This window comes from Notothenia rossii (assembly GCF_949606895.1).
Source record: "Notothenia rossii genome assembly, chromosome: 7".
Lineage (NCBI taxonomy): Eukaryota > Metazoa > Chordata > Actinopteri > Perciformes > Nototheniidae > Notothenia > Notothenia rossii.
The window spans coordinates 28,395,902-28,410,894 of record NC_136905.1 but is presented as its reverse complement, the minus strand read 5'-3'; the positions used below and the strand labels follow the sequence as shown (position 1 = coordinate 28,410,894).

The 14,993-nt window shown below is 44.5% G+C and overlaps 1 long non-coding RNA gene across 1 annotated transcript in view; it reads right to left on the bottom strand.

The window, feature by feature from the left end:
• LOC307047016 overlaps positions 1–14,993 on the bottom strand; it is a 228,609-nt gene that overhangs the window by 41,895 nt on the left and 171,721 nt on the right. The gene's annotated exons all lie outside the window — the stretch shown is intronic.

Genomic DNA, 14,993 nt, shown 5'->3' with positions numbered 1-14,993 from the left:
ATGCGAGATACGGTTGTACAAATTCAACATCAGAAAATGATTTGTATGCTTTAAATACAACTGTCTAATTGGAGAATACTTGTTTTTCTATCAATAGTAATCGCATGGTCCTGATAAAAGTTTCTTTAAGGCTGTCTGCTAAAAAAAGTATCCCTCAAAGAAACTGTATTTTCAATACGTTTTGAGGGTAACCTGATATTTACTAGATAACTGTCGCAGTTATAAACACGTGCTTCGTGTTACGAAGTGAAACAAAACTACTAGTTTAGAAAATCATGGGTGTAAGTTGAAATAAATATACAAATACAATACGTTATGTGTGTGACTCAAATGAAGTGTGTAATGTGATTTGCGGACGTAAATTAAGGTAACTTTTACTTTTCGTTTCATATAATACACAAACAGCATTCATCCTTCTCACACAACCTTTGACAATACTTTTGTGGTATGTGTAAAACGTAAAATTAGCAAAAATATGTTTCTGATAAAACTATAGGTTACTTACGTAACCCCAGTTCTCAGAGTAACATGAAGTGAGATGTCTCACTATGGGATGCGCCTCATCGCGGAGCAAACAGAGGCATCAATCTCATTACGCCAATCCTGATTGGCTGGTGATCTTGACGTAAGCGTCAGGGAATCTAACCCCTATAAGTAGCTCGCGCTACGCCGCATGCATTATTCAAAATAAGCACCTCTTCTCGCTTCACCATAGCAAGGAGGGCCGTCTGGTGAGACATCTCACTTCATGTTACTCTGAGAACTGGGGTTACGTAAGTAACCTATAGTTCTCATTCGTAACACTCCGTTCGATGTCTCACTATGGGATATTGTAGCTCCGTATTGCCAGACGAGCTTATCTCGAAAATCACCAAACCCAACCAGAATTTAACAGTTAGAGCTCTAACTCAGCAGGGGGGCCAGCACTGCATGGGCCACACTGGGAGCAGAGACGTCTAATCTGTAAAAGCGGACAAAAGTGAGCGGCGAGGACCAGCTCGCCGCTACACAAATGTCTTGGATGGAAAACACCTCTGAACAAAGCCCAGGATGTAGCCAGACCACGAGTTGAATGAGCACGCAAACCCGAAGGTGCCTGCAGACCCTGACTCGTGTAAGCCAAAGCAATTGCCTCCACAATCCAGTGAGAGAGCCGTTGCTTAGTAACAGGCTTGCACTTCTGAGGGTTAGCCCAGGACCCAAAGAGTTGGTCATTATGACGAAACTCTTTTGATCTGTCCATATAAGTGCGTAAAGCACGGACTGGACATAGCAAATTCGGCTGCTGTTCCCCGGAGGGACACAGCGGCGGAGGAAATGCCTCAATGTCAATGGGGGTACATGAACCAACCACCTTAGGTATAAAGGCAGGGTTGGGCTTCAACAACACTCTCGTTAACCCTCGGGCGAACTGAGTTCATGAAGGATGTACAGATAGCGCATGAATGTCACTGACTCGCTTGGCGGATGCCAGGGCCAGTAACAGCACTGTCTTGAGTGACAGGTGCTTCATGTGAGCTTCTTCCAGGGGTTCAAATGGGGCTCGTGTGAGCCCATCTAAAACCACTGTCAAGTCCCATAAGGGCACCAGTGACCTGGAAACAGGAAGGAGCCTGCGAGCTCCCTTCATAAAACGGCAGACCAGAGGATGTTGGCCGGTCGTCTTACCCTCAAAACCCACATGGCATGCAGCAATAGCAGCCAGGTAGACTTTGATCGTGGAGAAAGCTCTGTGTTTATCAATTAGGTCCTGTAGAAATGATAAAATCACCCCGACAGGACATTGAAAAGAGGTGTGCCCTTTTTGAAGGCACCAGTCCTCAAACACCCTCCACTTACAGTCATAAAGAGACCTAGTGGAGGAAGCCCTTGCACTCTGAATAGTGTTTATCACCTTCTGCGGGAGTCCCACTGTATTCAGGTTATACCACTCACGGGCCAGGCCCATAGGGCCATGCGCTCCGGATGTGGGTGAAAGATCGTCCCCCCCGCCTGAGACAGTATGTCTCTGCGTAGGGGGGAGCTGCCACGGCTGACCGCATAGCAGCGGATATATCTCCGCCAGCCAGTACATTGCAGGCCAGTGCGGAGCTATCAGGATCATTGTGTGTCGCCGTTCCCTCACTCTGGCCAGAGTTGGGGGTATCAGCGCCAGGGGTGGGAACGCGTACAGGAGGACCGGAGGCCAAATGTGCGCGAGCGCGTCCACGCCTAATGGTGCGTTTTGATCGCGCATTGAAAACAAAAGCTGACAGTGAGCATTTTCTTTTGATGCGAACAGATCTACCGCGGCTCGGCCGTAACGCACCCACAGCTGGCTCACAACATTTGGATGTAGAGTCCAGTCTGCATATAGTGGTACACCTCTGGACAGCAGGTCTGCCCCGAGGTTCATCACACCCGGTACGTGCGTCGCTCTCAGAGAGAGGAGACGGCCGCAGCTCCACAAGATCAGTTTTCGTGCCAGCATGTGTAACTGGAGAGAGCGCAAACCCCCTTGTCGGTTCATATACGATATTGTGGTCGTATTGTCCGTCCTCACGAGGACATGGTGTCCTCTGAGAAAAGGCAGAAAGCGTTTTAGTGTGAGGAACACCGCTAAAAGCTCCAGGTAATTTATGTGCGACCGCTGGAGGTCTCTGCTCCAGAGACCCCTCACCGGACGACCTTCGTAAATACCTCCCCAGCCTGTCAGACATGCGTCTGTGGTGACCACCTTCCGTGGAAGGACAGCACCCATAGGCACGCCCCGTACAAGAAAAGTCGGGTGCAGCCAGTGGCGCAGTGCCATTAGTCATTTCACAGTAACCATCACTCTCCGCGCGCCATGACGCGCGGGGTTTAGTTTTAGAGCGGCTACCCAGCGCTGAAACTCCCTCATGTGTAACCGTCCCAGTCGTACAACCAGGATGGCTGACGCCATGAGCCCCAGTAACCGCAGGCATGATCTGAAAAGAACATGTTTGCGCAGCTGGAAATGAGCGAGGCAAGCTCTGAAAGCTTTCACTCTTTCCGCTGACAGGCGGGCTGTTAAAGGGCACCGAGTTCAGGTGTAAACCCAGGAAGAGTACAGTCTGTGCCGGGCACAACATGCTCTTTTCTGTGTTTATTATGAAACCCAGATTGAGCAGGTGCTTTACGAGGACATTTGTCTGCGTAATAGCCTCCTGTTCCGACTGTGCGAGAAGCAGCCAGTCGTCTAGGTAGGTTGCCAGGCGAATACCCTGTTGTCTTAACGGGGCTATCGCGGCTTCCGTACACTGTACAAACACTCTTGGACTGAGAGACAGACCGAAGGGAAGTACTCTGTATTCGTAACAGATCCCCTGAAATGTGAACCTCAGATATTTCCTGTGTGGGTAATATACTGGGATTTGGAAATACGCATCTTTCAGGTCGACTGATGTAAACCACTCGTTTTGTCGCACGAGACGCAGCAGAGATGTGTGAGTGAGCATTCTGAATTTGTATCTTCTTAGATATTTGTTCAGAGCCCTCAAATCTAGTATTGGCCGAATTCCGTTCCCTCCCCGTTTGGGAACGAGGAAATACTTGGAATAAAAGCCGCTCTGACTCTGCTCTGCGGGTATTATAGATATAGCCTTCTTTTCTAGAAATGAGAGAATCTCTCTTTCTAGAATGTGGGCTGACTCCCCTCGGGCCTGTGAATACAGAACGCCCGAGAAGCGAGGGGGGGTGACAGCGAATTGGAGTCTGTAGCCCCGTGTAACTGTCTTGAACACCCAAGCAGACGTTGTGAGCATCTTCCACTGTTCGCTCCTTAGGGCCCATCTACACTACAGGCATGAACAAATCTTGAAGCTGGGCGTGTCTGAAGCTTGGCGATTTTTTGCGAGCAACCAATCCCATGAATCTCCCGCCCCCGACATACAAAGCAATAGCAATGTTAAAACGAAGTAAACTGGATATAAACTCTCCAAACAGGCGAAAAAACTATCAGTTTCACCCACTGTCTCTGCCACCGCCCTCCATGCCTGGTTCCTCCGGTTTGTATCCCGGTAAATAGTTCCGGTCGTAAAGAACCGGGTGATTTGCTACCGTAATATCTCGTTTGGAATATGAGGAAATGAACTGCGGTCTGGCTCTCCCAGCTTGCACGCGGTTTGATTGGCTGCGCTTGCACTGGCGGGATTTGCATAAACGGGATTTGATTGGCTGATGCCAAGCATCGAGCCTCAAAAGTTGAACATTGTTCAACTTTTGATGCCGATAGATGCTCGTGATGCTTGCAAAGCCATGCCATGCTCCCCACAATGCAGTTCGGCGAAAATTAAAAATCTTCTACGTCACCCCATTCAAGTGAATGGGCGAAGCGTTGAAAGCATTTTTTGATGCCTGTAGTGTAGACGTACCGTTAGAGCCAGCGGAGATGTCACGTCTTTTGCCCTCTGAGTCTCTATTTGTTGTGTTATGGGGCCCTCTAGTGTCTGAGCACGGTGGTACCCCGATTTGACAGTCCCCACCGACACTGCGCATGCGCGTGACGGAGGTGCCTTCACAACCCCAGCCGGCACTGCGCCTGCACGTGACGGTGGTAGCCTCACAGCTCCAGTCGTTACTGCGCATGCGCGTGGCGGCGGTGCCTTCACAGACCCGTTCATCGTCCGCCTTTTGAGAGAGGCCTTAGCTGCTCTCAAAAGGGGAACAAATGGTGGGCTGTTTATTGGTTTTATTGTTTTTATTGTTTTCTCTTTCATTTTTCTGAGCTGCGCCCTCAGCCTGAGGCCTGGATACGTCAGCGGAAAATGCTTTATCCGAGAAAACAGAACAATATTGTGACATGTGTTTTGGTGCACTTGAGGATGGCTTTGAGGCATCTCTCGAGGCAGCGGGAACACATCTGGAGCTGGGGAACCTTCCAGCTCCGTCACCGAGGGAAGAAGAGGAGGCTGTCAGGCCGCCCGCTTCTTCTTCCTCGCCTGCTGGCCGAAATTCCGGGTTGGCTGCGCCTGGGCTGCAGCCGGAACCGGAGATTTTCTGGGCCAATTCGCCCTCGTCTCTTGCCTGGGCTGGGGACTCGGGGCGGGCCGTGACCTCTGCTGTTTCGGTACTTTAAACCGAGCAGCTGAGGTAGCTTGGGCGAAGGACTGCCGCTGTGAAGGCAGCGGCTGGACCCTTCAAGGAAGACAGAGGTAGAGGGCCTCGTCTTCCTTCTTCTTGGACTCGGATCTCTTCTGCATAGAAGCGAGCGCAGATCCAAAAATCCCCTCGGGAACGATGGGCATGTCCAGCACATCCTCTCTTTCCCGGTCTGGGAGGTTGGTGAGGTTGAGCCATCTAGCTCTTTCCTGCACCACCATAATTCCCATTGCCTTTCCCGTGGCCTGGACGGCGCAGCGTTGAACGCGGAGACAGATGTCCGTGATCGCGGCTATCTCGTCCAGTACTGCCGATCCAAGATTACTCGACAGATCCTCGCAGAGCTCCGCTTGGTAAGCGGTTAGCAGCGAGGAAATGTTCAAAGCCCTGGCAGATAATGCTGCGGCTCTGTAGGACCGTTCAGTCATGGTTGACTGGAACCGGTCCGCCTTTGCCGGCAGCGTGGGGTTCCTGCTCGGTGTAGTCGCCATCCTCGGGAGGAGGTGAGCTGCCACCAGCGGTTCCATCGGCGGTATGCGGAGCAGGCCGAGCCTCTCCATACCGTCGCAGTCTAGGGAGGAGGCACCCTGGATTGGGGCCTTGTTGCTGAAGGGCCGGTTTCTCCACGAGACCGACACCTCATCCAACATCTCCGGGAAGACCGGCAGGAGTTGCCTCTTTGTCCTCGTTGCTTGGGGCAAATTTTTCCCCTTGTAACGGGACCTGGAGGTCTCCTTGGCCATTTCGGGCCATGGGATGTCTAGTCTGGCTGCGGCACGCTGACACACGGCCTGCAGGTCCATACTCAGACAGGGCGAAGCTGGTGTGCTATCGCCCGGGAGAGCAGCCATCGCTCCCGGCTTTGCAGCCTGAGCTGATGACACGAAGACATCATCGTCTTGCTCATCAGAGTCGGACAGGAGGAATCCAGAGGTTTCATCCTCTTCGTCCTCCATGTAGTCCAACTCCAGGACATCATCCGCGGGCGAGACCATGGTGAGGTCCAGTTGGGAGCACCAGCTTGACACAGCGCGGGGCTCCGCTCGCACGTCCCTCGCTGCCACCGAGTCCCAGCCTGACACGGCGCGGGACTCCGGTTCTGCAGCTGCCACTACTGATGAGCCCCAGACCGACACAGTGCGGGGCTCCATCTCTGTGGCGGACGCCCCCGTGTCCTGATTTCCGTCCGGTAAATCAGAGGACATGAGGGAGTCCTGACCCGACAAGCTAGCTTGGCGTGCTAGCCGTCGGCGGAGGCTCTTGATGGTGAAGCGGGCACAATGTCCGCACGAGCCGGGGTTGTCGATAGCCTCCTGGGCGTGTTCCAGCCCGAGGCAGGACGAGCAGACCTGGTGTGAGTCTGTGCCTGATATCTTCAACCCGCAGCCGCAGAGCCGAGCCTCCGAGTCCCTGACTCCTCTGGTGTGAGGGAGAGAAGCGTCCATCTCGGTCGCCGTGGTGACGGCGTGGAGAGGACCCGCTCGTAACAGGTACGTTGCTGAGAAAAAAATCCTTCCCCACCTGTCGTTAATCCGGAGAAAAAAACGACGGTGTAGAATTTTATTCTCAAAGAATATTAACTGGTGTGTTAATACCCTTTTTATCTTCCCCTCCTCTGGTGTGAGAGAGAAAAAGAAAAAAACGTCCCCGCTATCTTGGTGTCGGTAGTGAGGAAAGGCAAGTTAGTAACAGGTGTGTTACCAGCTTGAAAAATCAAAACCTTACCTTTAATTCCGAAGAAAGAAACGGTGAGGTAGATTGCAACACTAACTGGTGTGTTAGTATTAACAGTCTTCTTGCAGAAGTATATATAGAAGTAGCCGGCGAGCGCCCGTCGACCGAAGTTAGCTTGGATAGCTTGGTTCCGTCTGTGGACTGTGTGAGCTCGCCCGGCTAGCAGTAGAGATGTGCTCTGAAGCAAGAAGAGGTGTTTGAATGATGCATGCGGCGTAGCGCAAGCTACTTATAGGGGTTAGATTCCCTGACGCTAACGTCAAGATCACCAGCCAATCAGGATTGGCGTAATGAGATTGATGCTTCTGTTTGCTCCGCGATGAGGCGCATCCCATAGTGAGACATCGAACGGAGTGTTACGAATGAGAACAAGGTGAACAACAATGCAAGTTGGTTGAATGCAAACATAATTTAAAAAAGACCAGTTTGTTATCTTGTTTTTTGACCACCATTCCAATTTTTTCAGTTTTTAAAATCAAATTGGATCCCAATAATGAAAATCTCCAGAGCCTCTGTTACAAATCAATTGCACTAACTGAGTCGAGATCGTGACTGAAGGCATACTGTCACTTGTGTAGCCAAGTTTGCGGCCAGTTTGCCTTTCAATTTCACAGCCTTGTGTTTAAATCAATTTCTGGTGCACAAAACAAAAGGCTGCTGTCTCTTATTTTTCCATTCATCACCTTTAATCTAACGTAAGTGAGAACACTATCTAGCCTAAAATTTGCCACACCAATTACATACTGTATAATTTACAGCTACCCTTTTGCACATCTTGTCTACAGTGTTTAGTTCTTTGATTTGGGACATTGCCTTCAATGCAAACCCACTACTTGAGAATGTACGTACAAATTCACATACGTATGTATAATTTAAGTAAACTAACATTCTACCCTGGGATTTATCCGTCAAAGTTTGGTACATCTGCATTAAACACCAATATCACTGGTAATATGTGACTTAATAGAGTCCCACAGTGACGCGTCCTAAAGCCCGGAAGTAAACTCCTTCCGGTTCCTTCGACAAAAACCGATCATAAATCTATCGATTAGATTTATGATTCGAAAATTATAAAAGTAGGGTAGACATGTGGATATTATCCGGCTGAACAAAACGTGATCTGTCTCTTCAATTTTTGTCAACCACAGACCTTATTTCGAGCTATTTTCCAAAATCCTATGGGGAAATTGCATTGCTTTATGTCGAAGGAACCGGAAGTGGTAAAATGCTAACCTACTTCCGGGTTTTAGGACGCATCACTGTGGCACTCTATATGGTATTGTAGATTACTTTAGTGCATGCCAGCAATCAGATCAGTTATCCTACTGGGACAAATACAATATCATAATGATTCAAATACAATCAAGTCATACATTTACTTTAGAGAATTTGTTTCTTAGTCTCAATAAAGAGCATAATCTAAGTGGAGGTACAGTGGGTAGTATGTTTTTTGACAGTCAAATATGATTCATTGTAATGGAAATATGAGAAAGTTACCTCAAGGCCGATAAACAATTAGAGCTAAGTTAAGTATTTACCTTGTTTCATTCATTAATAACACCGCCAACCATTTTTAGGATTATGGGTAGGGAATAAAGACGAAGGTCATGTAGATTACATACTGTGTGAACATTTATTGAAGAATAGACCAAAAGCTTTCACCTGTCAACATTTAGTGGGGAGTTGTAGATTATCCTTTAGTTATGATCAGAGGGACCTTGATGATTTGCTGAGATTGCATGCATGTAGGAAAAGCTGGATCGGTCTGGCAGATGCAGACACTGAGTCTGACCCTGTAGATCTCTCTTTTAGACAAGATATGCAAGACAGTTGAAGGACATAAGCAGAGAGAAAGTGAGATTTATTGAAAGGGTAAATGTACCACCAATTATGCAGATGTCTTATCAGTGTTGATGGTAAATGTAGTCGATAAAAGCAATGCATTTCTCACTCTATTGACTGAAAGCTTAGTGGTCATGCAGCAAAAACATGGTGTAGTCAAGCAAGGCCTATACTCATAGGGAGGCTCTGTCGTCAAAACCAGCAAGATCCAGCAGCAATCCTTTTTTTTTACTTGTCGAAGGCAGCTTGCTCACGTTGATTTCAAAAAGGAAAATCCCCCAAAATATTGCCCCAAGGTTTTAATTTGCCAGAATATCCTACAGTAATACACCCAGATTTACACATGGATACCAAGTATACCACCATATATACCTTCTTAAAATCTAAACTGCAGTATGAGCAGAAACAGGATTTCATGTGCTGAATGATAGTGATTTTACTTTTGTATCATTTTACGTGTTTTGCAAAATTGCCTAAGATGAACTAAAGTATGTGCTCTCAGATGCGGAAATATAACCTTCCAAATCTTACAGCCTAACTCATTCAGGAGGCATTTTACAGACTGCAGTTTGACCACATGAGAGTCGTGGCAGTGAAGTTGCAAAGCCCTAAGAAAAGTAGCGACCAGCTGAGAGGGACAAGCAGGGTATGATTCAGTCAGCTGCTGGAGACTGTTTGCCAATGGGGAGCCATTAGAGAGCAAGCAACAGCACTAAGCAGCGGTGCTGTAATGCATTTGGCAGAGTTAAAGCAGCGATGGTGCTGACTGCTGACGCACTAAAAGCAAAGCCTGGCTGCTTCCACTGTGCTGCTGCTCTGCCCACATGTGTAATTCTCCTCTGCAAGAATTTGAATTACTTCACTAAGAGACCTAACACAAGAGACACCAAAACAAAGAAAATAGAAGATAACAAGCTTGTAAAAGTGTTACAAAGAATTGCAGTTGAGGAAATAGAAGAAAGGGTAGGAATACTAGTACTAGTTGTGGTTGAGGCATCTAGAAAATACTGAGAATACTTTGTGCTTGGTAGCAGACATCGCCCAGAATCCAAATAAGAATAAAGCAAATCTGGAAATTAATTATAGCTTACCATTTTTGTGTAGAAGTCCACCTCATGGATGGATGGATAAGCCTATTATATTCAGTTATATCTAGCTGATGATATATTTTATGTATGATGGCAGGTCAGTTAATAGCACACATACATTAAATGTGTTGTGTCCTTTGATGATACAACTGTACAATAAAAACCTCAAGACCAACATTGTGCTTTGATTTCAAGCTTCTCTCCCCTAACCAATTTTTTTTTTTGCATTGATTTAGATTTTGTCAATTCCTAAAACAGCAAAGCACTGTCGTTTTTAGTATGTGTTATGCCTCAGAAGTGAATGACTAAAGCCTCATACGTTTGAGCATTTTCTGTTGCCAGCAACGCCAGCCAGCAGACAGAGTATAACATTGAAGAAACCCTGTTGAAGTGTGTGTGTGTGTGTGTTTGTGTGCGTGTGCGTGTGCGTGTGAGTGTGAATGTGAGTGTGTGTGTGTGTGTGTGTGTGTGTGTGTGTGTGTGTGTGTGTGTGTGTGTGTGTGTGTGTGTGTGTCAAGTAAATAAGTTTACTTTTGCCCTGACAACCATCTACCCTATTCTACACTGGTGAATAAAGGACCTCTGTTCGACTTCTGTTCAATACTATTCAACACAGAACTTACACAACACACACACATTACAAATCACTCGCCCAAATCACTGTGATAGTGATTCCAGCATTCTTTTTTGTACTCCATAAATGTATTCCGTCTCTGGTTTTGGTTGCACACACCTATCGTAACACACATAAACACAACTAATGTTTCCTCATAAGGGTTCTAAATATGTTGGACTGGCCGTCTGGAAATTCTGGCAAACTCAGATAGACTGACTCATATTTGGACTGCACCCTTTCTCACCACTACTTTCTAATGGTATCACGTTGCTTAATATTGAAGTAAAAACTGAAAATCTGTATCCATTAAATGACAGTTTACCTAAAAGCTGGTGCTGGAAATTGAGTTCAAAAATATCCCTATAACCCAACAATAATTTAAATCTATTCCAAATCCTGTCTCTTTTCAACATTTCAGGAAAAAGCGGTGTAGGGAAAAACTTTGTTTTTTGGATAGTTGCTACCTTCTTAGTAGATAAAGGGTTGAGTTGTATAATGAGATTTTTAACACAAACTCAAAGCTTGTGGTTTTCTCCATGAGAAGAAGAGGTCCAACTAGGGTGGAACCAGCCTGTCCTCCTACAAAAAATGACCATATAGTCCGATTGTTCATGCCCTTATTACGACCCACAGACACGTTTTAAAGTGTATGTTGTTACTTACACAAGAAACAACATGCTCCCGGCCCGTTCATTGCAAATGCTCCGAAGGGACATTTATTCATAAATAACCCTCTCTGGAAAATCCTAAATTGTGAAATAGTTTGGCCATTAAAATGCTTTTTGATTAGATTTTTGGCGAGAAGTGTATATTGTACTCTTAGAATCCACGTCCAGTCGATGTGTAGGATCTATAGTTTGATAGATATTAGGAAGATGATTTGAGGTCTCGCCAGGAGAACATGCATGCAGCTTCCATGTAAAGTTAGCATGGGTGAAAACAGTTTTTCCGGTCTCGAAGTTTTCATAATAAAATCGGTAATATTCCCCTCACTGTCAAATGATTACACAGTGATATCTTCATTACTCATCCACTAAAAAACATCAGTTTATCCTTGTTAATTACACAATATTGATTGGTTTAAATTGTGGACAATGCTTTTGTGTTTTTAACCTTCGATTCAGAGAAACAAATAGTTTTTTCGGAGTTTAAATACTACAGTTTCTGAATACACTACACTACCCAGAGTCCCCAGCTATCGTTTGGGAAAACAACATCCGCTTTGCTTTACAAACCCTGTGATTAGTCATCAAGCCCTGTGATTGGATGTTGGAGTGGCAGTGCGACAAGGTTACGCTGAGCGTCGCACAGCTCTATGAAATGGAATGGAACCACGGCAGACTTTCCAAAACTGGAATTGGACGGGTCCAGCCCCCGTCTCTTTATAAGATGTTTTCATATTTCCCACAATTAGAAGTTGCCAGTATTAAACTGTGTACACCCTGGAGGTTTAGGGGATACGAAACACAGTGGTGTTATCAAATTTAAAACATATAATTAATAAATGGGTGAATTAATATACCCACACCTAAGGTCAGAAGAGCTTTATTTAACAGCTGGTCTTACTCCTCCTGTTGTTCATTGATAAGCCTGAAACATGCACTTGTCAAGGTTCAGAGGCACATTTTGCAAATATGGCAGTAGCCATCGATCATCTTAAGATAAGATAAGATATACTTTATTGATCCCAAGTTGGGAAATGTTTTTGTTACATTAGCATACTACTTTGTTCTACTCCACTACAATTCAGAGGTTAACCTGGTATTTTTACTCCAATACATTTATTTTAGTTACTTTGCAGATTCTGATTAATGATGTGAAATATAAACAACCCTTAAATCAGACTTTAGTTACACCTGAGTCAAATTCAGGGAAGGTGATTGTCAAGTGCCAAAATAAACTCTGCAATATATTGGACGATAAGTACTTTGTCAGACTTCATATTTATCTGTGGATAACCCCAACGTTTTTTTCTTATTCAAAAGAAAACCTTAACTTGAAGTATTCTTTAATGTTTAAATAAAGCCTTATTAGTTTGTCTGTTTTGCACATCCTCCTGTTAATATCTTTGGACGTCCTGCACTAAACAGTTTTATTGTAGAGATCACTACAGTATCTTCTTGATATTTTCTATTCTCTATTTCTATCATGCCTTCTACTTTCCCCCAATTTTGTATGTAGGCTACTCTTAATATTTAAATGTTTTCATTAAATAAAACATATTCATCAACAAAATGCAATAACGTGCTTTAACCACTAGGCGGTGCAGGTTAAAAAACCAGTGGTGTAGTTAATAAAACATTATAATATCAAAAATAATATGAATATTAACTTTATTGTGAAATTAAAACAGAACGGTAAAGGAAAATACAGTTTCAGTCACTCGATTTGAAGCTTATGCATTGTACCATGAACCTGTATAGACCTGTAACAGTCAACTGCATGAGGAGTTGGAAAGGTAGTAAATAATATCTTTAAAAACTACTGTACAAAAAAATCCCTTTCTATCAGCTGTGCACCGTTATGGTGTAAATATAGCCTACAGACGGTCAACTTGAAAAATCACTCGCAAATTGTTAACGATGCCGAGCCGCTTTAAAGTACACAAGTAGTTTGAGGAACTTAGCGACGCACATAAAGAGGCGACGTGGGGTCTGCGGCTGAAAAGAGAAACCTGAAAGTGAGACATATGAGTTAAATCACTCAGTGAGGTGTTCTGTCAGAGAGAGTGGTGTTTAGTTTACAGCAGCCTGTGACGGCCAATAATAATTTAAATGTCTTCCTTACTGTAAGCAGTTATGAAATACCTGTTTGTGAAAGGTTATTTGTTTTCTTTATTGTTCAGATAGAAACCAATGCTTTCTGCTCACTGGTGAGTTAGCCTATGAGTGTTAAGCACATCAGGCTGGCAGCTGTATGGGCATTGCTCTATGGTAGCTGTTATTTGCACATTGGTAATCATGGGCAATGCATCCTTACATTGTTTAACTGTGAGGTGTTATACAATTGTACTCTGGAGAGCTTTTAAAGGTAAAAAAATAAACGGCATGATGGGATGTGCAGTACCAAATATGTAAAGCACTTTTTTGTTAATGTATGATTTGCTGCATATCAGGAATAAAACAAAAATCCTCTGTCGTACCATATTGAAGTATCATTATTTTTGCATCGTGTTGAATCGCATCGTATCGCCCCGAATCGCATAATGTTGAATCAAATCGTATCGAACTGTATCGCAACAGGGGTGAATCGTATCGTATCGCATCGCCTGGTGTTTCAAAGGTATCGTTAATGTATCGTATCGTGGCAACGTATCGAGATGCGCATCGCATCGGCCTCAGTGATGGAGATGCACATCCCTACCAATTGGATCAAATATAAAAGTCAGCCGAATTAGTGTTGATACTGCAAGGAGACGTATTGTGTGAAGAGAAATGTAAGATGTTGTTTAATTGCTAATATATTTATGATCCACATCACGTATTCAGTTTTGGTAGGATTTCTTACAGTTTGTCCAAAGGTGTTCTGATCAAGGCTCTATAAATAAATATCTAAGGCAGATATGTAATATTTAATGCAGCCGAACCGTGTATTACAATGCCGTTATGTGATGACTTCAAGAGAGAAAAGCAAGAACACTCGGAATAAAGTATTATTTTAATTTAAAAAAATGTTTTTCCGATTTCATATAAACACCATATCCCAACATGCATTGCGGCGATGTCAAAACCTCTGAAAAAAGAAAGGTTTCTCTCAGAATCGAAAGAGAAAAACCTATGGGAAAAACACAAAAGCATTGTACACAATTTAAACCAATAAATGTCGTATAATTAACAAGGATAAACTGATGTTTTTTAGTGGATGAGTACTGCAGATATCACAGTTAAATCATTTGATCATTTGTTTTATTATAAAAACGTCGAGACCGGAAATACTGTTTTCAACCCGTAACTTTACATGGAGGCGGACGCATACCTCAAATCATCTTCGTAATATCTATCAAACTATAGATCCTACATATCGACTGGACGAGGATTCTAAAAGTACAATATACACTTCTCGCTAGAAATTTTATCAAAAAGCGTTTTAATGGCCAAACTATCCTACAATTTAGGATTTTACAGAGAGGGTTAGTTGTGAATAAACGACCATCTGTAACGTTTGCATTCAACGGGAGTACTAGAGGGCGAAAACTTTAAAACGTAATTATAGGACGTATTAAGCGCTTGAACAAACGACATATTTGGTCGTAATAAGGGCCTGAACAATCGGCCCATTTGGTCGTATGAGTTGGAGGACGTGTTGGGTGGAATTCCCAATGCTATATGATTAAGATGGGAAGTGGAATACAGGTGCTTTATTGGCAAAGTGGATAAAACAAAAGCAATGAAGAGGGCCTTTGAGGCAGCGAAACTATTCTCTAGACTAGATTGTATTAGGTTTAACAGGGGTAGCCTGAGAGTGTAAGTGCTACTGGGACACAAGCCAGGGTTTGATCATCTCCTGCGGGGGCTTCTGATGATGAAATAACTGAAACCTCCAAAGACCCCAGGTTACTTTACTGATGATGTGTCCCAAATGTTTCATTAAATTGATGTGGAAACAACCAACCA